Consider the following 23,182-nt stretch of genomic DNA (forward strand, 5'->3'; position numbering starts at 1 on the left):
TCCAGCGCAAGCAGTCGCGAAATGTTAGCATTTAGAACTGTGGCATGTGGGGCGTTGGCAGTGTATTTGCGCCTGCGTTCAAAGGTTTGCTGAATGGATAACTGAACGCTGCGCTGGGACAAGGACGTGCTTGATGATGGTGTTATTTCTGTGTAGGCAACTGCAGGTGCAGGACCGGAGGAGGCTTGTTCGCAGGCAGTATGGACAGGGGATTGGCTCGCATGCACAACCAGCGAAGACGTAGCAGTGACATCAGCAAGCACTGCTCCTCGACTCTGTTGTACTTCCCACAAAGTCGGGTGCTTGGCTGACATGTGCCTGATCATGCTGGTGGTGGTCAGGCTGCTAGTTTTGGTACCCCTGCTTATGCTGGCACGGCAGGTGTTGCAAATGGCCTTTTTAGAATCATCTGGAGCCAACTTAAAAAACTGCCAGACTCGGGAAGACCTAACATTTGTACAGGCACCTTGTGTCGTGTTGTTCTTCCGGGGAACGGTTGCCTGACTTCTGCCTGGAGCCACTACCCTGCTTCTTACTGCCTGTTGGGATGCTACGCCTCCCTCCCCCTGTGCACTGCTGTCCTCGCTCTGCATATCCTCCTGCCAGGTTGGGTCAGTTACTGGATCATCCACCACGTCGTCTTCCTTTTCCGCACCCTGCTCCTCCTCCTGACTTCCTGACAATTGTGTCTCATCATCGTCCACCCCTTTTTGAGACACGTTGCCAACTTCGTGAGAACGTGGCTGCTCAAATATTTGGGCATCTGTACATACGATCTCCTCATGACCCACTTCAACATGAGCTGGCGAGAGGCCAGAATGTGCGAATTGAAACGTGAACAGCTCTTCCGAGTGTCCAAGTGTGGGATCATTAATGTCCGAGGACGTGTACTCAGCCTTGTGGTAGGAAGGAGGATCAGTTTCTGAAATGTGCGGTGCAGTATCACGGCTACTGACACTTGACCGTGTGGAAGACAGAGTGTTTGTGGTGGTGCCAATCTGACTGGAAGCATTATCCGCTATCCAACAAACAACCTGTTGACACTGGTCTTGGTTCAAGAGCGGTGTACTGCTGCGGTCCCCAAGAATTTGGGACAGGACGTGCGAGCGACCAGATGTGGCCCTTTGTTGTGGCGAAATTAGAGCTTGCCCACGACCTCGGCCTCTGCCTGCACCACCATCACGTCCACTTCCTTGTTCCTTGCCAACGCCCTTGCGCATTTTGCAATGCTGTGCTGACGTGTATTCACTACACTTGTGCGTTATATAATAGTTTGTGAAAAACGCACACAAGTGCACCTGTACGCTGCCACCAACAGGCACACACGTGCTGTTTTTAAATGCAAGCACGGACGCACTAAGAACCTAACAGGTTTTTAGGAGAAAAAATTACTGAGACGTCTGACACTATCAGCCACTGCTGACTGACGTGTGTTATACACTACACTTGTGCGTTATATAATAATAGTTTGTGAAAAACGCACACAAGTGCACCTGTACGCTGCCACCGACAGGCACACACGTGCGGTTTTTAAATGCAAGCACGGACGCACTAAGAACCTAACAGGTTTTTAGGAGAAAAAATTACTGAGAAGTCTGACACTATCAGCCACTGCTGACTGACGTGTATTATACACTAGACTTGTGCGTTATATAATAATAGTTTGTGAAAAACGCACACAAGTGCACCTGTACGCTGCCACCGACAGGCACACACGTGCGGTTTTTAAATGCAAGCACGGACGCACTAAGAACCTAACAGGTTTTTAGGAGAAAAAATGACTGAGAAGTCTGACGCTATCAGCCACTGCTGACTGACGTGTATTATACACTACACTTGTGCGTTATATAATAATAGTTTGTGAAAAACGCACACAAGTGCACCTGTACGCTGCCACCGACAGGCACACACGTGCGGTTTTTAAATGCAAGCACGGACGCACTAAGAACCTAACAGGTTTTTAGGAGAAAAAATTACTGAGAAGTCTGACACTATCAGCCACTGCTGACTGACGTGTATTATACACTAGACTTGTGCGTTATATAATAATAGTTTGTGAGGGCTGGCTCTCAAAAGAGCGCCAACATGCAGGGATGAAGACCACGAGTACAGCACGAGTATCGCGAGATTACTCGGTCCCCGCCGAGTAGCCCGAGTACAGTGATACTCGTGCGAGTACCGAGTAGTAACAAGCACACTCGCTCATCACTAGAGCTGGACTATCTGAGCTGTGTTAACATCAGCCCCAGAGGAGAGCAACACCTTGCAGCAGTGACTTATCCCTGGCCGCACATCACAGGTGGCGCTGGAAAGCATCCCCCATCTGCATCCAACACTACTTCTGGGAGAGGAGAAGTCGCAGGAGGGGTCAGCGGCCGAGACCCCCAGTCACCATTGCCACCGGTGACACTCCCCAGGGACCCTTCACCCTCCTTCCAGCCCCCACTACACAACCTTGCACCCGCCTGTTTGTCTTTTCATGTAGCCGACTGGGCCATGGCACTGGGTCAGGACAGTCACAGCAGCAACCCCAAATACCTCTGGCCCAGTGACGAGTAAACCCCTAAAGACCCTCTGGGGTGCTACATTACCCCGATTGACATGGCTCCAGGGCAATCAGGATGAGCCAATAACTATGGACCTCACCAGCCTGAGAATACCAGTCCCCTGCTGTCTGCTTTATCTTGGCTGGGTATCACAATCGGGGTGAAGACAGGCTGCTTTTTAAAAACATTTACCGTATTTTTCGCTTTATAAGAAGCACTTTTGTTCCCCCAAATTTTGGGGGAAAGTAGGCGGTGCGTCTTATAATCCGAATATACAGGGGTGTATATATATATATATATATATATATTTATATATATACTGCAGGGTCCAGGGGAGGTTGGGGCAGCTCTGGAGCGGTGCTGGTCAAAGCTGCAGGAGGGAGCCTTTCATCTCCTGCTCCTGCTCATATAATATGCACTGCCGCTGTCCATCACCGTAGTGCTGAAACCGCACCGCGGCGATGGGCTGGGGCAGCGGCGCATCTTATATCTGCCTGCGCCCCCTCTTTGATGGCACATGATCCCCTCTGTGTTAGATATGGCCCCCATACTGCATCCCATAGTAAAATAAAAAAAAGCTTTACTTACCTCCAGCGCTGATCTCCCGGTGTCTCTGCTGTCACTGTCATCAGGCACGCAGAGATGATATCACTCTGCTGTGCCGATCACATGACCGGCACCAAGAACCAGGAAGTGGAGGAGGAGCAGCAGCACGGAGGGAGACACGAGAAGGGACAGCGCTGAGAAGGTAAGGAAAGAGTGTTTTATTTTACTATGGGCAGCAGTATGGGGGCCATATCTAACACAGGGGAGGTGTGCCATCTATAGTGGCCATGGGCAGCACACAAGGGGGCCATATCTAACACAGGGGAGGTGTGCCATCTATAGTGGCCATGGGCAGCACACATGGGGGCCATATCTAACACAGGGGAGGTGTGCCATCTATAGTGGCCATGGGCAGCACACATCGGGGCCATATCTAACCAGGGGAGGTGTGCTCTCTATAGGGGCGATGGGCAGCACACATGGGGGCCATATCTAACACAGGGGAGGTGTACCATCTATAGGGGCCATGGGCAGCACACATGGGGGCCATATCAAACACAGGGGAGGTGTGCCATCTATGGGAGCCATGGGCAGCACAGGGGGACATGTGCCATCCATAGGGGGCCATGGGCAGCACAGGGGGACGTGTGCCATCCATAGGAGACCTGTGCCAGCTGTGGGAGATGTGTGATATCCATAGGAGACCTGTGCCAGCTGTAGGAGGCGTGTGCCATCTATAGGAGACCTGTGCCAGCTGTAGGAGACGTGTGCCATCTATAGGAGACCTGTGCCAGCTGTAAGGGATGTGTACCAGCTATAGGGGATGTGTGCCAGCAATAGGAGACTTGTGCCAGGCTGCCATCAATAGGGGACGCGTGCCAGCACAGGGGGACATGTGCCATAAATAGGGGACATGTGCCAGCAATAGGGGATGTGTGTCATCAATAGGGGACATGTGGCATCACTGGGGGACGTGTCACAGCACAAGGGGGCTATATTCAATATAAGGGGGCTATATCCAGATTAAGGGGGGCTAATTTTAGGATAAGGGGCTATTACGGAAATATAGCCTATATGATTTGTTAGACGGACACTGGCATTATAAGATGGACCCCATTTAACGTTAAAAAAAAAATTCTCATTCCTTCACCAAATTTGGGGCTGCGTCTTATAATCATGTGCGTCTTATAAAGCGAAAAATACGGTATATAAATAATGAAAAAAAGCTGCATGGGGTCCCTCGTATTTTGATACACAGCCAAGATAACGCACACAGATGGGGACTACTGCCTGTAGTCGTCTGCTTTATCTGCACTGAGTATCAATAAACGAGGGACCGTTTTTTTACAATTATTTATTTATTTATTCAGATGCTGTCACAGAGGGTGAGCCGGAAAAGCACTGAATATGCATGACAGCTAAAGATCGGACCCAGAAGCAGTGTGACAGCCGAGTGGGAGACTTGGTAAGTATAACTGTCCAGGTGAGATGCATTTAGATCGCTTAGCTTTACCTATTGCAGAAGGTGAGCAGACATGTAAGTGTGAGAAGCAGAATAGCCCTTTGCAGTTGCAGCTGAGTCACGTGTAAAGCGATCAGGCAGTGTTGATACCAATCATTTTCATCAGGGACATACCCCACGTGACTATGTTGGGTCAAATCACTGGCAGCGCCGGACCAAAACTCAAACCGAAGAAGAGCAAGTGGAGGACCTGATGGGGAGCTGCGAAGACTGGAATGGTAAAGGCAGAGCACATTGAGCTGATTATAGTTTATTGATTTATAATCCCTAGTAGATTTGATTCTCAATAAATTTTGTTGATGCAAATAGAATCTGCACAAATCAAATTTTGGGAGATTCAGTCAGATCTAATTGATAAGCTTAACTAAGATTGTGAACCATAAGGCTATGTGCCCACGGGAGATTAAACCTGCGGATTTATCTGCGGAAAATCAGCGGATTTTTTGGATTTTCCAGATAAATCCGCAGGTTTCAGCATGTACAGACACTCCCCATGTTATCCTATGGGACATGAGGAGTGCTGAGTCCATGCTGCGGATACGTGCGGCTGCGGAACATGCTGCGGATGTCCCCCAGCCACACATAATTGCATGTCAATTCTTTCTGTGGAATTACCTGTGGAAATCCCGGCCCTCCACTATGGAGATAGGGCCGGGACTTCCGCAGGTAATCCGCATGAATGTCCGCAGGTTTACCGCAGCTATTTCGCTGTACTACCGCAGCTAAAAATAGCTGCGGATTCCGGCGAGCAGCTGTGGGAAACCTGCGGCCGTACCTGCGGATATATCCGCAGGTACAAACTCCCGTGGACACATAAGGCCGCTTTACACGCAGCGACATCGCTAATGAGATGTCGTTGGGGTCACGGAATTTGTGATGCAGATCCGGCCTCATTAGCGACGTTGTTGCGTGTGACACGTACGAGAGACTGCTAACGATCAAAAATATTCACCTAATCATTGATCGTTGACACGTCGTTCTAATCCCAAATATCGTTGCTGCTTTTGGACGCAGGTTGTTCGTCGTTCCTGAGGCAGCACACATCGCTACTTGTGAAACCCCAGGAACGATGAACAGCACCATACGTGCGTCCTCCGGCAATGAGGTGGGCGTGTCTTTCATGCGGCTGCTCTCCGCCCCTCCGCTTTTATTGGACGCCTGCCAAGTGATGTCGCTGTGATGCCGCATGAACCGCCCCCTTAGAACAGAGGCTGTTCGCCGGCCACAGCGTCGGCGCAGGAAAGGTAAGTCCATGTGACGGGACCTAGCGATATTGTGCGCCACGGGCAGCGATTTGCCCGTAATGCACAAACGACGGGGGCGGGTGCGATCGGCAGCAAATTCGCTAGCGATATCGCTGTGTGTAAAGTGGCCTATAGCCTTAAGTAGGCTTTACACGCTGCGATATCTGTACCGATATTGCTAGCGTGGGTACCTGCCCCCATCTGTTGTGCGACACGGGCAAATCGCTGCCCGTGGCGCACAACATCGCCCAGACCCGTCACACATACTTACCTGCCTAGCGACGTCGCTGTGGCCGGCGATGCACCTCCTTTCTAAGGTGGCGGTTCGTTCAGCATCACAGCGACGTCACAGCAGCGTCACTGAACCGCCGCCCAACAGAAGCGGAGGGGCGGAGATGAGCGGGACGTAACATCCCGCCCACCACCTTCCTTCGCATTGTGGTCGGGAGGCAGGTAAGGAGAGCTTCCTCGTTCCTGCGGCGTCACATGGAGCGATGTGTGCTGCCGCAGGAACGAGGAACAACTTTGTTACTGCAGCAGTAACGATATTTGAGAATGGACCCCCATGTCACCGATGAGCGATTTTGCACGTTTTTGCGACGATGCAAAATCGCTCATAGGTGTCACACGCAACGGCATCGCTAATGCGGCCGGATGTGCGTCACAAATTCCGTGACCCCAGCGACTTCGCATTAGCGATATCGTAGCGTGTAAAGCCCCCTTTTACTTCCTTTGTCAAAAGAGGGAAGGTTTTGCCTATGATCAACTATCTTATAGATGCATACAAGATTGTGAGTGGAAGAACACATAGCTGGGACACAAAATAATTATTTATTGATAAAACAAAATAGGGAGAAAGGAAGAGAGAATATTAGAATAATGGTTGCTGGGATTTGTTTTGCTTGTTTATTTTAATGATAGTTTCTTCAATGGCTTCTTTCCATTGCATAAATTACTGTCTTTCACAATAGCTAAATGTCATCAGTTTTCTTCAGCGTAAGATATATGTATAGTCAGCATATTCAGAAAGTCTGTCACAATGACATCTATTTAATTATAAATCTGAACAGTTAAAATAAAGTCCAATTTATAGAAAATGTGTGTATTTGGCTGTTAAAGTCTTCAATTAAGCATGCATTGCTTTGTTTGGTTTGAACTTGTATCCCTCCATCTGACGTCTCATCAATGAACCTAAACAAGGTTTGACATGTGTACTGACCCAATAAAACCCTGTAAGAACAGTAGTGAAAGTTATTTGAAGCTTTGAGACCTCAGAGTGACATAAGGACTTTACTGAAATGATGCTGAGAAATAGCAGTGCAAAGGGGCACATACTAGCAGCAATTTGTGCTAAAAAAAATAGATGATTAACTTTGCTTCCTTCTTTGAAAGTGTGGCCTTAGTCTCCTGAGATCTGCACTTGGAATCCATATCTTCCATTTACATGTTTTAAATGCAGAGCTTCTTCAACCACACATAAGTGAAATTAAATGCTGTTATGATAAGGCATTTGTCATGATGGCTCAGTTTATGCATCATGGCACAAATTGGAAAGCAAGCAAACAACTTAAGAAATCTCACAGTAACCTTTTAGGTCTTGTGCATACACCATCTAAGAAGGTCAAATATATCATACTGTATAGTGGTATTGTACTATTTATTGATATTGACATCACCAATGATGTAAATGACTATAGTTATTGTACCGCTCTGCTATCAAAAGGCACAGCTTTAGCTGGCATATTAAGTACTGTATTTTTCGGATTAAGAGACACACTTTTGGGAGGAAAATGAGGGATGCACTTAAAATCTGAATATAGCTTACTAGGAGGTGGAGAATTGGTGCGGGGGCAGTGCGGGTAGCTGTCAATGTGGGCGGCTGGCTGAATCTCTGTTCAGGCAGCCGGCTGCCTCTCTGTGCGGGCGGCCAGCTGTCTCTCTGTGCAGCTGTGCAGCCCCCGTGCCAGCAGCCGGGCTGCTTGGATCCGGATCCGTGGTGGCTCGAGGGACGTCCGGACCCGGGGGTCGTGTGGCGACTCAAATAAAGGGGGTATTTACAGGGGATTGTGTTTTGAGTTCGTGACGCCACCCATGGTGTGTGGTAATGTGGAGGACCACCGCTGCAGTTGGGAGTACCCAGGGGTGATGGAGTGGGGCAGCCAGGTGTTAGAACCCTCCACGGGTAGGGGGAATGCCCCGGGACTCGGTGATGGTGTTCGGGGAGTGTCGTGGGAAGCGAAGGGGTCATTTGCTTACTCACTCAGTCCAAAAAGCTGACACCGACAACTGGATAAACCAAAGTTCTGGACACTGCTGCCGCTAAGGGGAGCTAGTTTGGGTCCCGTCCCCGATGGTGCTGCCTGGTGATCTGTGACCTTCCTCCTGGCACTTAGTTCAGTTCTTTGTTGGTCCCGGAAGTATAAAACTAGTCAGGTCCTGCTCCCCAGTATGGCTAACTGTGGGAGCTTGTTCTCAGGGTTCACGCCTGGGATTTTCTGGACCGTTTTTGTAGAAAATCCTATCCCCCTTGTTGCGCTAGTACCCCGATTTTGGAGTGGGTAGAGAGCGGATCTTGAAGGCTCAGTTCTCGTTGGGTAAGTTGTCAGGCTGCCTGAAGCTACTCCCTGACCTAGGGTCCACGTACCCCGCCGTGCCCTGGCCCAACCCGGTGATGGTACAAGGCCGCCGGTTGTCCTCCTCGACAGTTCTGTGCCCCTTATCACGGTCCCCTGCGACCGGGGGTCCAGCTCCTACTAGGCCCAGACCACCGTCTGCTACCTAGTTGCTTCCAAGGAGCTTGGCTCCTGACCTCCTCTCTCCTCCACTTCCTACACTTCACCGACTTACTCCTGACATTCCTGACCTCCCCTTAACCAACCCCCCAAGTGGGCGACCCTATTCCACTCAGGCCGTCCACTAGTGTGTCTGGTGTGATGACCTGATAGTCCAGGGCGTCACACAGCGGCTCTCTGTGCGGCCGGTTGGCTGCCTCTCTGTGCGAGCGGCCAGCTGGCTGCCTCTCTGTGTGAGCGGCCGGCTGGCTGGATGTCTGTGCAGGCGGCCGGCTAACTGCCTGTGCGGGCTGCGATGGCTGTGTGGAGCAGGGTGGTGCAGCGAGTGTCCCAGATGCTCTGGCTTCACATGATGGCGATCGGAGTTGGCATGTCCGTAGATGAAGCTCTTGGCTCAAGATCTTGTCATTGAGCTGAGAGCTCAATCTGCACACACGCCATTTCTTTGAAGCCCGGACCGCCGACAGAGCAATTGGGACACTCGCTGCACCGGCCTGCTCCACACAGGCAGCACAGCTCCCACTGCCAGCACAGTCCAACCGCTGCCAGCACAGAACCCACTGCTGCCAGCACATCCCCCACTGGTAAGACAACACCGGAGAATAAGACGGACCCCATTTTTTTTATCTCTAAATTTGGGGTGTGTGTTATAATTCGGGACGTCTTATATACTGAAAAATATGGTATTTTCAGTAATGGACATTCCTCATATATCTATTTTATGAATGTGTTGAGATGTCTAGAGTGAAGACCTAGAGATTCTCCGTTTAAAGTGTCCATTTGGGAAATTTTGCTTACACTAACCTTGTTTGCCTTAATAAGGCATTTGGAAATTAGTTGATCTGAAGAAAATGTTTTAAAATGTATAAAATTAGCAAATGTATTCTCTGCAAATTGAAGTCCCATATTATGATTTGAAGTCTACAAAATCCCCAGTAATCTAAAAAAAAAGACTGATGGCACATCCCACCTTTCTAATGTGAACAAGTACAAAATGAAAATGAAACAGTAACAAAAAGGAGACAGCTGCACACTGCAGTGCTAAGATATGTGAAACAATGGATAAGGGAATATAGACATGCATTACTGCTATGAAAAAACATGTAAAAATTTAGATACTTAGCACATAAAATTGGCCAGTTTTATGTGAGGCCAACAGCCAGCAGCAAGGCGACCTCATGTTTGTTGGTTCCCTATCAAACTAATGCCTCTCTTTGTGTTAAAAAACCTACAATTTATGGGCGGACAAGAACCAGCATATGGAGAATTAAAACCACCTGAGGCTGAAGAGCAGGAGGGTTCAATCAGAAGGCATAACCCTGTAATCCAAGAAAAAGACTGATGGGATACCTTTCTAATGTGAACAGGTGCAATCATGCCCCTCTTTCTGACTTATTATGAATAGATGTGCACTCTCTTGTCCTGAGATACTACATTTGTTTCTTTTAAGTGCATAGGTTTAACAATTATCCGTTCTATCTCCTCAAAAAATTGTTATCACATGCATCACCTCCATCAAATATGGTTGGAGCTAAATCAGACAATATTCCTGTTTCTTTCTGACCTTTGCAATGATATTTTCAATATTATGTTAAATTCTTAGTGCACATCTTATTAGTATGCTACCATTTTTATGTATTTTCAATTTGAGAAGTTTTTGAGAAAGTAATGTTTAAACAAATATTAATTTGTAACACTTCTACCATGTATGCTGACTTTTCTAAAATCCAAAGTTCTGTAAATGATCTGAATAGCTAATATAGGGACAGAAACACTTGAAACTGTTTTTTTTTTTAAGCTAAACTTGGCCAAAGGAAAACTAAACAGAGCAATGGAATCAGAACTAGGGATGAGCAGACCTGTTGATGTTCAGGTTTGCCAGGTTCAACAGAACTGTAGTAAAAGTTCTGTTTGGTACCAGAACTTGACCTGGACTTGACCCCGGATCTCAAACTGAATAGAAATCTAACTTTTGGGCTGTAAAATGGCTTTAAAATGGATATAGTAATGGGCTAGGTGGCTGCAAAAGGAAACTAAATGGGAGCAAGAGCAGGACAATTGACCTGCAAACAAATGTAGATAGGGAAATTACTTAAGGCTGTGTGCGCACGTGGCAAATATTCTGCAGCGATTTGGCAGCACATGTGTGCTTCAAATCGTTGCAGAAACACTGCGTAATGGATGCAGAGTGTCTGCAGAATAGATGCAGATTTCATGCGCTCTGGATGCTGCCTCTCCCATAGACAGATTGGGAGCAGCATCCAAAGCGCACGAAATAAGTGACATGTTGCTTTTTTGAGCACAGCGATTTAGATCAAAATTTCAGCATGCAAATCACTGCGCTCTCAAATGCAACGTGTGGATTGATTATGCACAATCTTCATAGATTGTGCTGGGGACGCAGAATGTAAGGATGCATGCATTTATGCTGCAGTGCAATACACAGCGTAAACGCATGAAATTAAGCAACGTGCGCACACAGCCTAAATGGGTTCTGTCACCATAGCAATCATGGATAAATATTAAGTAAATGAATAAAATAAAAATGTTAAGAGTTCCTGTAAGGTCTGCGTCACACTAGCGTATGACTTGCACGAGTGCAATGTGAGATAATCTCACATTGCACTTGGCCCAATGTTAATCAATCAGGCAGCTCATGTCTGTATTTTTTTTCATGAGCCCTTATCGGACTCAGGACAAAATCGTAACATGGTGCGATTGTCTGTGAGTCTCTGCTCACTCGCACCCATACAAATCTCTGGGTGCGAGTGAAACATCGGCCCACACTCGGATAACATCTGAGTGCAGTGCGATATACAAAGAGATAGGCAGCAGAGAAGAGGGCGAAAGTACTATCTCCCTCTTCTCCGCATCTCTGATTTGGTCTTGCGACTCTGCTCCGTGCTCAGTTCATGCCGCTGAATCCCGGAGCCTGCACGTTGGCAATGCGAGGCACCTGGGCAATGTGGTCTATCCTTAGAGATGCATTGCTAATTGTCAGGTTCTTTGTGCTTGTCGCACTGGCAGAATGCCGTCTCACTCACCACTGCGGCTGGCCCATGCCACACTGCCATCCTTCCCCATGGTTCCCACATGTGTGTCCTCTGCTTCCTCCTCCCAGGGCCTGTACATGCCGCACAGGTCTTCCAGGAGTGCCCCATGGCCCCCCTTCTCTTAAAGGGCCAGCATATCATTTCCTGGAAGTACTTCTCAGTCTATCGCTGAGAGGCAGTTTAGACATAAGGCACTGTCCCCACTAGGGGAGGTGCCTGAGCAACATTATGAGTTAGTGGTTCTGTGGCGCCCTGGACAAGCCAGGACGTCACAAGCACAACACCAACACACCCCACACTCCTGGTCAGGCACACCAAAGTCAGACAAAAACCCTTGTTGCCTTCCTCCAAGGGCTGATGTCCACACCAGGGGGTGGGCTAGGCAGTTGGCCCCGCCCACCGAGGAGTTCACAGTCCTGGAGGCAGGAAAAGTAAGGCAGTTTAGTTTTGGAAGTACAAGTGGAAGGAGGAAAGTGGCAGTAGAGAAGCCTGAAGTTGGTCCGGGTGTGTGGCCCGGACGGATCAGCAAGGTTGTCAGACGGTGGTGACCGTCTGCAGGAGAGGCCTATTGGAGCCAGCCGTAAGGACCGTGGACGGGCGGTGGCCCGGCGGTACCGGACCGGTACGCAAAGAGAAGCCAGCACCACCCGGCAGGGGCTTACGGACCCCGGCAAGGCTAGGAGTCGCCGTGAATTTGCCAAATCCGTTAGCGAAGGGAACCTCCTGGGTTTCCCAGCAGCCAAGTCCCGACAGAAGGCAACAGTCCAACCGAGAGAGAGGGAAACACAGTCACCGCCAAGGCTAAAGTTCCCAGGGCCAGAGCCTGCGGGCAATAGGGGCTCCTTCAGCATCCTTCAAGCTGGGGAGCGGGTTACCAGTGGGAACCCATTGGAACTGTACATGTTACACAGGTGCAGGGAAAGGCAGTCACCATCAACCTGCCGGGAGGAGAAACACCGCAGCCGTCTGTGGGACCCATCCATCTAGCCGTGTGTTTTACCGAGAACTGTGCCCTCATCATTGGCTGAGTGAGTACCACAGTGCCGTGCGGCATAGCGCTGCCCCCGCGACCCTGCACCTCACCAGGCCCCGTAACCCGCCTGCCATCCATCCCTACTCCCTCACCGGGCCCCGGGACAACCAATCCCCCTACCCATGGAGGGGAGGACTAACATCCAAGCTGCTCCCTGTCATCGCTCCCGGGATCCCCGTCCAGAGCAGCGGTGGTGTCACCAATCTCACCACAACCGTGGGTGGCGTCACGGACAATATCCAATCCCTACAATCAATCCTCACCCTTTTCACTCACGGGCGAGGAACGCCGCTCAAGTCCCCGGGATCCGGACCACCGCTCGAGCCACCACCGAGCAGCAGCAGCTGCAGCAGCAACGGCCGGACCCGAGCAGTGGGAGAAAGCAGCGTCCCCTCCTCCGCCCGCGACAGTTCGTCTCCCTAGCTAGCCAGTTGTCAGGTTCCTTTGTCCACTGTGCGTCCTCATTTCAGTGTTTTTTTCCTTGTCACCATGCCCTGGCTGTACTGTAGGTACCGACATGTCCCTCTTATGCTACCTGCTACAGCAATCACAGTTGTACCTGTTCTCACTAGAGACTTTGCCTGCCCATCCTGACCGTGCTGTCTGCCTCAGCCGTCTCGGCTAAATCTGCTGTATTGGTGACTCTGTCTGTCCAGTCATTAAACTCTGTCTGTCCTCACCTGTGTCCGCCCCTGCCCTGGAGGTCAGCTGCAACAGTCCTGGTCACTGCCCTAGGAGTGGCACCTGCCGCTTAGTCAAGCTATTCGCACTAAAGGGTAAGCCTGGGTCCCCCATGTGGTCCAGTGGGTCCACTTCTGCTCGCCATATTACCATCACCAGCGTCAAGGTACAGTTTGCTCTGGTTATGGACTCTACTGACACCAGCTCTTTGCCTCTGCCAGAACTATTTTGTGAGATGTCACAGATGCAGGAACACCAAAAACAAATTCTGGCCCACCTATGGTCTTTAAATATCCGCCTGAATGCCCCAGCTCCTGATCCGATAGTATCCGGACCATCTCTGTCTGCCCCACTTTGCTTTGACGGTGATCTCAAGCAATGCACTTTTAACTGTTGGCCCACCAGTTTTCTTCACAACAGTCCAAAGTGGCGTTCGTGGTATTGTATATCGGTGGTGAGGCTCTCACTTGGGTCAATTCCTTGTGGGAGACAAATGACCCAATTACCACAGACATTCTGGAATTTCTGATGGCAAAATTTTAATGAGCTGGGCAGTGTCCTGTTCACTGTGTCCTTTTTTCTGCAGTTGCGTCAAGGAGTCCAGACTGTGGGACATTGTTCACTTTAATTCTGCACTCTCACTTCTGAACTTGGATGGAATAGTCATACACTGGTTGTTAGGGGGGGGCCGGCAGATTAGGACCAGGGGGTATATATCCCAATCGCCAGTCAGGGCCCATCGTGCTCCAGATGGCAATGGAGCTGCTGGCACCCTGTGGGTTAGGCGGAGACAATAGAGTTGATGACTCAGAGATAACCCAGGAGACCTGGGAACCGGTCACATATGTAGGGACACGTCAAACCAGACGACAACCCAGTTAGCGTTTCGGTGTAGCGGGCGCTACTCCCACATGTGTAGGGAACACGTCAGACCGGATAGTAACCAGTTAGCATTGACCGAGAAGACAGCGACCTGTCGGTCCTCCGATTAGTGTTTCTGATCACCACTCGACTGCCCACGTGTGTGAAGGACACATCAGACCAGGTAGTCACACCAGTAGCATTTGATTGGGAAGCCGAGGAGGGAAATAGGGTTCACACACCCAATCCAGGAGCAGGTATGCTGTCCGTGTACGTAGAGGACACAACCGGACAAGTAACACAGCAGCAGCAGCCCAGTTAATGCCACTGGACTGCTATAGCACCACTGGAAAGGTAGCAAGGAAGCACAGCACCTGACCCGGATGTGCTGAGCCACGAATCTTGGCGTGATAGGCACTGTTCACCTAGCCATAACTACCGCTTCCAACAAAGCTTATGCTACCATGCTTTTTAAGTGAACACTGTGTACCTCCATGTTGTCTCCAGCCCCTTTTATAACCTGGGTCCACCCCAAACCCAGGGTGGAACCACCAAGGTACAATAGCAGAGTGCCATGTCATCAGTGACGTCACCAGCGGCCTATCCGGAACCGCCACGTCATTGATGACTTCATGGCAGCCACGCCCCAAACACTTCACAAGTCATCGTCTGATGACCAATGGTGAGGTGCCGTGTCATAGGGGCAGGCCTCCGCGAGCCAGTCCAAAGTAGCCACATCATCAGGACACCTGATGTGTGTCGGCCTATCAGAGCCTGCCACCTCATGGACATGCCCAGTGAGGTCCTTACCGGACCTAGCCTCTGATGCACTAAGTGCCTGAGCATGCTCAGTAGTCTGAACAACAGTCTCGGAAATCAGACTATCTGCCTGAGCATGCTCAGTAGGCACAACACAGGACTTAGACACAGCATGATGTCCAAGTACCTGTGAAAAGAGGCTTTTCGCACTAAGTGTAAGAGCATGCTCAGTAGCCTGAACCGAGGACTTAGCCTCAGAAATGGCACTATTAGGCTGAGCATGCTCACTAGGCAAAACACTGGACTTAGGCTCTGGCTGGGGTAAATCAGCGCGCGCATGCGCACTAGCTCCCTCTCCACGCTTAGACGTGGAGGAAGAAGCAGCCAGCTGGACGACCCGAGGCACGGCCAAAAACAGCAGCCGGTGCCTAAGCGCAACAGGGACTGCAAGCAGGCTGCTTGCGGCTATGGCGGCGCCGATTCGTAACACTGGTGTCCACCTTTTGGGAAGGTTTATCTAGGAGAATCAAGGACAAATTAGCCAGTTGGGAAATTCATGCTACTCTGAATGATCTTAATACCTTAGCCATGCAAGTCGATCTCAGGTTCCAGGAAAGATCCAAGGAAGGCTCCCATGAGAGGAAACCTACACACCTGGCTCCAGTCTTCCAGTGGCCGTTAGCTTCTCAGGCTCCACCTTCCACCCCAGTTTCTAAACTTATGCAAGTGGATAATATCAAGATGTGTGCTCAACGACAAGAACCTTGCCAAGCTTTGTGGTAGTGTTTCTACTGTGAAGGAGCAGAGCACTTAACCCAGGCCAGTCGTTTCAGACTAGAACCCTCTTTTTCTTGCCTTGATTAGTAGGGGGTCTCCCTCGGCGAAAGCAGCTCCTCTCCTTTGTTGACCTTGTCTGTATTATATGGAGGAGTTCAGTTTTTTGAGTTGGCTGATCTGGACTCCAGTTCGGTTGGAAGTTTCATTCAGCAAGCTGTGGTGGATCATTACCAGATCTCCATCAAATGCCTTCTGAAGCTCTTGCCAGTGTTGTCCATAGATGGAATGCTTGTGTTCGAACCCATACGCTTAGTTTCTGAGTCTGTGGAGCTATGTGTGGGAGATACGCATTCAGAGTAGATCTGCTTCCTTGTTTTTCCAAATTTGTCTTGTCTGTTTCTTCTAGGTCTACCTTGGCTCAATGATCAGTAGGCCATTTTGGACTGGAAATCTGGTGAGGTGCTCGGTTGGGGACAGAGATGCCATAAGAAGTCTATGGTTGGAGCTCAACCGTCCAAGTCTTCTGAGGTACCATCTTGCCATCCGATCCTGTTTCCTGCCTGTCAGCTGACTACCATTGACTTTGTTGAGAGGAAAGAGGAGTCCCAAGGTGTCCCTGAATCTTATGTGATGTCTGACTCTGTTGCTGATTCTGTGTCCCAGAGATTGCTTTCCCAGCAATGGCCATTCAGCCTACCCCTTCCACCAGCCATTTCTTCTTCCATCAACTTTGATGGCATCATTCCAGAGAAGAGATTTGATTCTGGCATGGTGGAGAGAGTTGTAAAGAGGGGAACTGTAGCATCAGCATCCCTGCACTGCTCGTCCTCTAACTGCCCGCGCCACACTGCCTTCCTTCCCTGCTGTCCCAACTCGTGCGTTAGGGTGCCAATGAAAAATGAACTTTGCAAATTGTTAAGTCTTACCCTTCAAATTTGTTCCTTTTGGCATAAGGATTCATTATCTAAAATATGTTGACATTAAATTTAGATTTACCACTTGCTCAAGGCATGTGAATTATTCCATGTTTCTCATTTTCCACAATATTCTACAATAACCACACAGTTTGTCATCATATCTTTAACTGGATATATTATTTATAATTAAAAAAACGTAGAATAGCAGTAAGCATTCTATTACAGTAAAATATTCATTACACATATACTGTATGTACATTGTACATGTTTCAGTACTTAGTAGCAGTGTTGAAGTCAGTTCAGTTTTTGTGGAACTTGCGGCAGCTGGACTGCATACCAGTGTTGACTTGTTTTGATCTGGAAACTTACATCTGTGTTTTTCCAGTGACCAATAGGTCCAGCTTTCTGTGCTTTTCTTTCAGTTTTCTCAACTCTTGCAGCAAGTCTCGCTGTCTGCGCCGTTCCTCTTTTTTAGCCAGCTTTGTATCGACAGGACCCATACGTCCTCTTCTTCCTTTCGCCCTTTGCACCTCCAGAAATGTTTATTATGCTCATGGTGTCAGCATGAGCTATGTCATACAGATCGTCTAAAATATCTGTAAAGTCTTTTTTGTGTTTTTGTGAGTCGATTTTTCTTCCAGAATTTTTCTTTAATCCTTGCCATTTACCATGTAGATCTTTAAGTTTCACAACTATGTTGTATTCCTGACGTGTAGGAATTCGTACTTTCACCCAAAATTGTATCACTTCTCTTGCTGTTGCCGTAGCGCTGTCTTAAATAGTTTGACTTTCAACAGTGTGCAGTTGAATGAATCTGGATAATACTTGTCTATTTGAAGTCAGTTTGCATTCTGTTATCGAACTTGCTGTCCCTCCAATTAGCCATATACCATGAGCTTTGCCTTTGTTTACTTGTTCCAGTTCCAGCAGTCATCATCTATATGAAACAAAATTATAAAATATCTATGACCAAAAAGGAACAAAATTACAGGGTAAGACCTTCAAAAACTTGCTACTTAATTTTTACCATGCATTTCCTTGGCACCCTATCGTGCGTCTTCTGCTTCCTTCCCCCAGGGCCTGTGTACACTACTCAGGTCTCCCGGGAATGTCCCTAGGGCATGCGTGCGCACGGCTGCCTTTTTCTTAAAGGGCCAGCGCACCATTTCCTGGAAATGCCTCTCACCCTATCACTGAGAGGCAGTGGGTACTCAAGGCACTCTCCGACTAGGAAAGTGCCTGAACAACATTGTTAATTAGCTAGTGGCTTGTCTCCTTAGCTAGGCATTTGTCAGATCCCCTTGTCCACTGTGCATCCTCATTTCAGTGTGCTTCCACTTGTCACTGTGCCCAGGCCATACCCTAGGTAACGATCTGTTCCTCTTGTGCTAACTGCTACAGTCGTCCCGGTTTTTCCATGCTGCTTGTAACGTTTGCCTCAGCCATCTCGGCTGCCCCTGCTGTATTAGTGACTTTGTCTGTCTGGTCATTAAACTCTGCCTGTCCGCAAATGTATTTACTGGGAATTGAATTTTTGTGGAAATTTGAAAAGAACCTCTCATCTCTAATCACTAGGTTTTGCTTTGTATTGTGGTGCTTCAGTACTCCAATGTGAATCCAATTTATTAGGAGGTACTGCTGGGACTGCTAGTTAAGATTAGCAGCACTTGGTTCTCCCCATTTTTTCAAAAGCAATTGTTAAAAAAAACCTGCTGATACTGGCAGCATAGGCAAAAAACCATCACAAACAAATTTTGCCTGGACTCAGCTGTATTTGAGTCCTTAGGTCACTGCTGCCTAACCCCATTCAGTGCCTTTTCTGTGATGCCCCCAACTTGATTGCATCATTGCATTTTAGATTCTGTAAGTGCAAAGTAGCGATGATCAAGTCTTTTAAAATTTGCATTCTCCAGCGTCAGTGACTTTTTCCTCAAAAATTAGATTTTTGGTAAATAAATTTGTCACTAATCACAGGTACTTGAATTTCCCTGAAAATATGTGTATAGCACTTTGAGGTCTTTTTAGACTATATCAAACCCTTTTGAATCGTTTGTCAAAGTGACCTCTACATAAAGAACTGTGGATGAATGGATGGCAACCGTTCTTCACTTATTGTCAGCCTAATTACTAATTACTTATTACTTAAATAGTCACAAACTCCGTCTTTCAGTCCCCTAATAAAATACACAAATGTGCAAGAACTTGTTACATTTTTACAAAGTAAATTAATTCAGTTTATGAGTGTTGAAGCAGATACTGTGTTTTATTAAATAAATTGTAAGTCTTTATTCACAATTATTTGTACAAAATGTAATATCCTCTAAGATACATCATCTACAGAACATTCAACAATATGATTCATTATAAATATTATGGTCGCCATTATTATTATTACTATTATTATTACTATCTGTTGTATCGTCTCATTTTCCAACATCTGCGGTTATCCAGTTAACACAAAAGGGAAGGCGCTCATATCAATGTATTTAAATAGAACACCATCATGGAAACTCAATTCATTTAATTTTGCTAATACTAATTTGCAGCATTTATGCCTGAGCTTTTCACTATAATAATTCCATAGAATAAAGCTCTCATAATGCAGTTATGGTTATTTAATTGTCACATGGTGATTGCAATGTGGATTTAATTTAACTGACCTGAAACATTGAAGCAAAGTGGAACATTGAATAACTCAGTTACCATGTTTATGTGTTAGATGTTATCTCAATTCTCAAATGAATTATGTTTGGTCTTTATGTTACAACTAATTAGGACCTTGTTAAAATGTAATCACGATATTCATACCGGCCTCTTAGCGATCACTGAGATTCAAAAGGTTTTTCACTCAATGTAAAAAAGAATTGATTTCAGATCATTCTGAAGAGGAAAAGTGAGTTCACTTAAACAGTCTCCGTCAGTAACAGAGGTAAGCAGGTGAGGTTAGCACAAGCAGATCACATAGGCTAAGAAAATATAGACTTTCTCATTGCTGAACTGAATACAAATATAGAGGAAGAGCACAAAATAAAATGTGAAGTGAATAAGGGCTCATTAACAGGTACATTTTCACATACTACGCACTTGTACCCATTATAGTCTATGGGACTGTTCTTATGTCTGACAGTTTCGATTTTGGTTGTCGTAACAGATCATATTTGCCAATGCAAGTCTGTGGGTCTGTAAAAAAAAAAATTGATTAGCACTCGGATGCCATGTGTGTGCTGTCTATTTTTCCACTGACTGATAGAAAAAGATTGAGAAGCCTCCATTATTATTATTTTACATGGGAGAAAAATTGATAAAACTCTGATGGCAAAAACTAACACAATGATCAACTTACGATGAAACTTTGATCTAAAGCACTGATGAAAATAGTTTAGTTTTTTGTGTACGAGAAAAAATACTGACGTCTGATTGAGGGCCATTTTTCCACTTGCGTACTGCTTCCGATGCAAGAGCATCGGATGCGATATGCTAATGACCATCTGCTGTGAGCTTCAGCCGAGGGTCATGCGACTGTGATGCAATCTTGCGATCACATCACAGATGCGGAGAACAGGGAGGGAGCACTTTTTCCCCATCTCGTCCGCTGTCTGTCTCTGCGTATATCCCAGTACTGCAGTTGGATAACATGCGAGTGCAGTGCGAAGTTTCACACGCTCACATAGGCTTGTATGGGGGTGCGTGAGCCGAGAATCGTTGCTGTTCTGCCTTCGTCCACGTGTGAGCTGTGTGAACTCCAGCATACAGCTAACCTTCATCCACTGTTTCAATAAACAGACTGTGTTGCCTTTAAGTCTTTATTTATTAAATGATGATGGATAGGTGAATGATCATAAGAAATGGATGATTAATTGGTAAAAACTATAACAAAAGATACAAATCCAAATCAGTACAGGCATATCACAAATAACAGAATGACATACATAGTAGTACTGGTATTTACAGAATCTGCATAATATAGAGAGCAATGCATATGACTGAATACAACATTTAAATTGCTGATGCTGCCCTACACCTGCTCTGCATGTATCACGGCCTATGTAATCTGAGTAGAGCCACTGTTACTTCACAGTGCCTACATAACAACTGTACACATATTCTAACATAAATATGTAGTTTAGTACAATGATTCCTACCGGGATCCACTAGTCAGGAGGAACGATTGAAGAAAAGGAACTGGAGCCAGCTATAGCACCTCTGAATCCTATGGAGGCACCAAGACATCTGCGTCTCCAACTCAGGAAGGGAAGGGAAAAGGGCAGTCCAAGGAAGTGTCTTTTCCTTAAAGCAACAGGCTCCAACCCACAGAAATACTGTGGAGATGTATGAGGAAAACACTTAAAACATGAGAAAGCCAACAGTGACCTCTTGTGGGCAACAAACGATATTACCCTTATCCTATTTAATGAATAGAAGACAGAACACTCCCCGCTTGGCATTAACCAATGCCACTATTGGACTCCTGAGGGGATAACAACAACACAAGTTCAGTGACTGGTCTGGTGAACAGTTTGTTCTCTCCGAGCTTGCTCACTCTGACCTCTACCTTGCGTTCTCTCCCATCCTTGCTGGGAAAGGGTTTGGTGACCAGGCCGAGTGGCCACTCATTTCGGTGTGATTGACTGTCTTTTACAAGTACCACATCGCCAAGTCTGATGTTTGGATGGTCTTTCTGCCATTTTGTTCTGGTTTGCAGAGTGGAGAGATATTGTTTCCTCCATCTGTCCCAAAAGGCATTGGACACGTTTTGTACTTGCCTCCATTGTCTTCTGTAGAGGTCTTTCTCGGTGAATTCTCCAGGTGGAGCTCCTGGGACACAGGTTTTCTGTGTAAGTAACATGGCAGGAGTAAGAACTGTTGAGTCTCCAGAATCTCCAGAAAGAGCTGTCAATGGCCTAGCATTCATGATAGCTGTAACTTCGGCCAAGAACCTAGTCAAGCTTTCGTGGGTAAGTCTGGTGTTTGCTTGCAAGAGGATAGAATCTAGAATCTTGCGTGCAATTCCTATCATTCTTTCCCAGGTGCCTCCCATGTGCAAAGAGTGTGGCGGGTTGAAGGTCCAGGTGCATCATTGCTCACCTAGGTACCTCTCTACATTTGTAATGTCTAGATTGGAAGGGATTTGGAGTTCTCTTGCTGCTCCAATAAAGTTCGTGCCTCTATCAGAACGAATGTGCTTCACAGGGCCTCTGATAGCGATGAAGCGTCGAAGTGCATTTATGAAACTTGAAGTGTCCATAGATTCTATTACTTCGATATGAACAGCTCTGACAGACAAACAGGTGAATAGAACTGCCCAACACTTTGCTTCGGCATGGACCTTCCTAGTGCGTCTTGTAGCTACGGACCAGGGGCCGAACACATCCAGTCCAATGTTGGTGAAGGGGGGTTCAGTACTGAGCCTGTCAGGTGAAAGATTGGCCATCTTCTGGTTTTGAAACACGCCACGAAGTTTGCGACACGTAACGCAGTTGAAGATGAGTTTGCTCGCGCTTCTCTTCGCTCCGACTATCCATAGTCCAGCCGCTCGTAGACTCCCTTCGGTAAACAAACGACCTTGATGTCTCACCAAGATGTGATGATGTTGAATGAGCAAGGTTGTGACGTGATGACGTCCGGGAATTATTACCGGGTGTTTCTCTGAGACTTCTACCTTAGCTTCTTGAATGCGGCCACCTATTTTCAGCAGCCCATCTTTGTCAATGAACGGGTCGAGTTTCCTCAACGCACTGTCTCTAGGAATGGGTAGTCCTTTGTCGAGCTTGCCTATTTCCTTGTTGTAGGCTTCATTTTGTACAACATGGAGTATTGTAATCTTGGCTTTCTCTAGGTTGGGAGCAGTAAACGCATGCTTGCAGTGATTCCAACCTTTACTGCATCTCTGATTTGTTGGTAGTTCGGACTTGTAAAACTGAGTCACGTGTAGTAAAAAGGCGATGGCCCTAACAAGTGAGTTCCAGGTTGAGAATCTACTGAACCGATGAGATCCGAGGTGACATCCTGAAACCACTGTATGAAGAGCTGACACTTGAGGACGAAGGTCGTCGTCGACATCTGGATCCACCAGTTCGAATGTATCGGGCCTGCTGATGTAGGATGTTGTCTGGTACAGGAATGCAGGGCCTGTGAACCATGTAGTGTCCTTAAGGTGACTTGGTGCAACGGATCTAGTCGCATGGTCGGCGGGATTGTGATGAGTAGATACGTAATGCCACTGATCAGGGCAAGTTGATCTTCTTATTCTCAACACCCGGTTGCTGACGTAGACGTAGAAGCATCGTGTTTCGTTGCAGATGTATCCTAGTACCACCTTGCTGTCAGTGTAGAACTCTGCATCTTTGATCTCCTGATTCATTCCATCTGAGATAAGTTCAGCCAGCTCAACTGCAAGGACGGCAGCACAGAGTTCCAGTCTAGGTATCGTGTGTTCACGGAGTGGCGCCAG

This window comes from Anomaloglossus baeobatrachus, chromosome 1 (assembly GCF_048569485.1).
Source record: "Anomaloglossus baeobatrachus isolate aAnoBae1 chromosome 1, aAnoBae1.hap1, whole genome shotgun sequence".
In the NCBI taxonomy this organism is placed as follows: Eukaryota; Metazoa; Chordata; class Amphibia; order Anura; family Aromobatidae; genus Anomaloglossus; species Anomaloglossus baeobatrachus.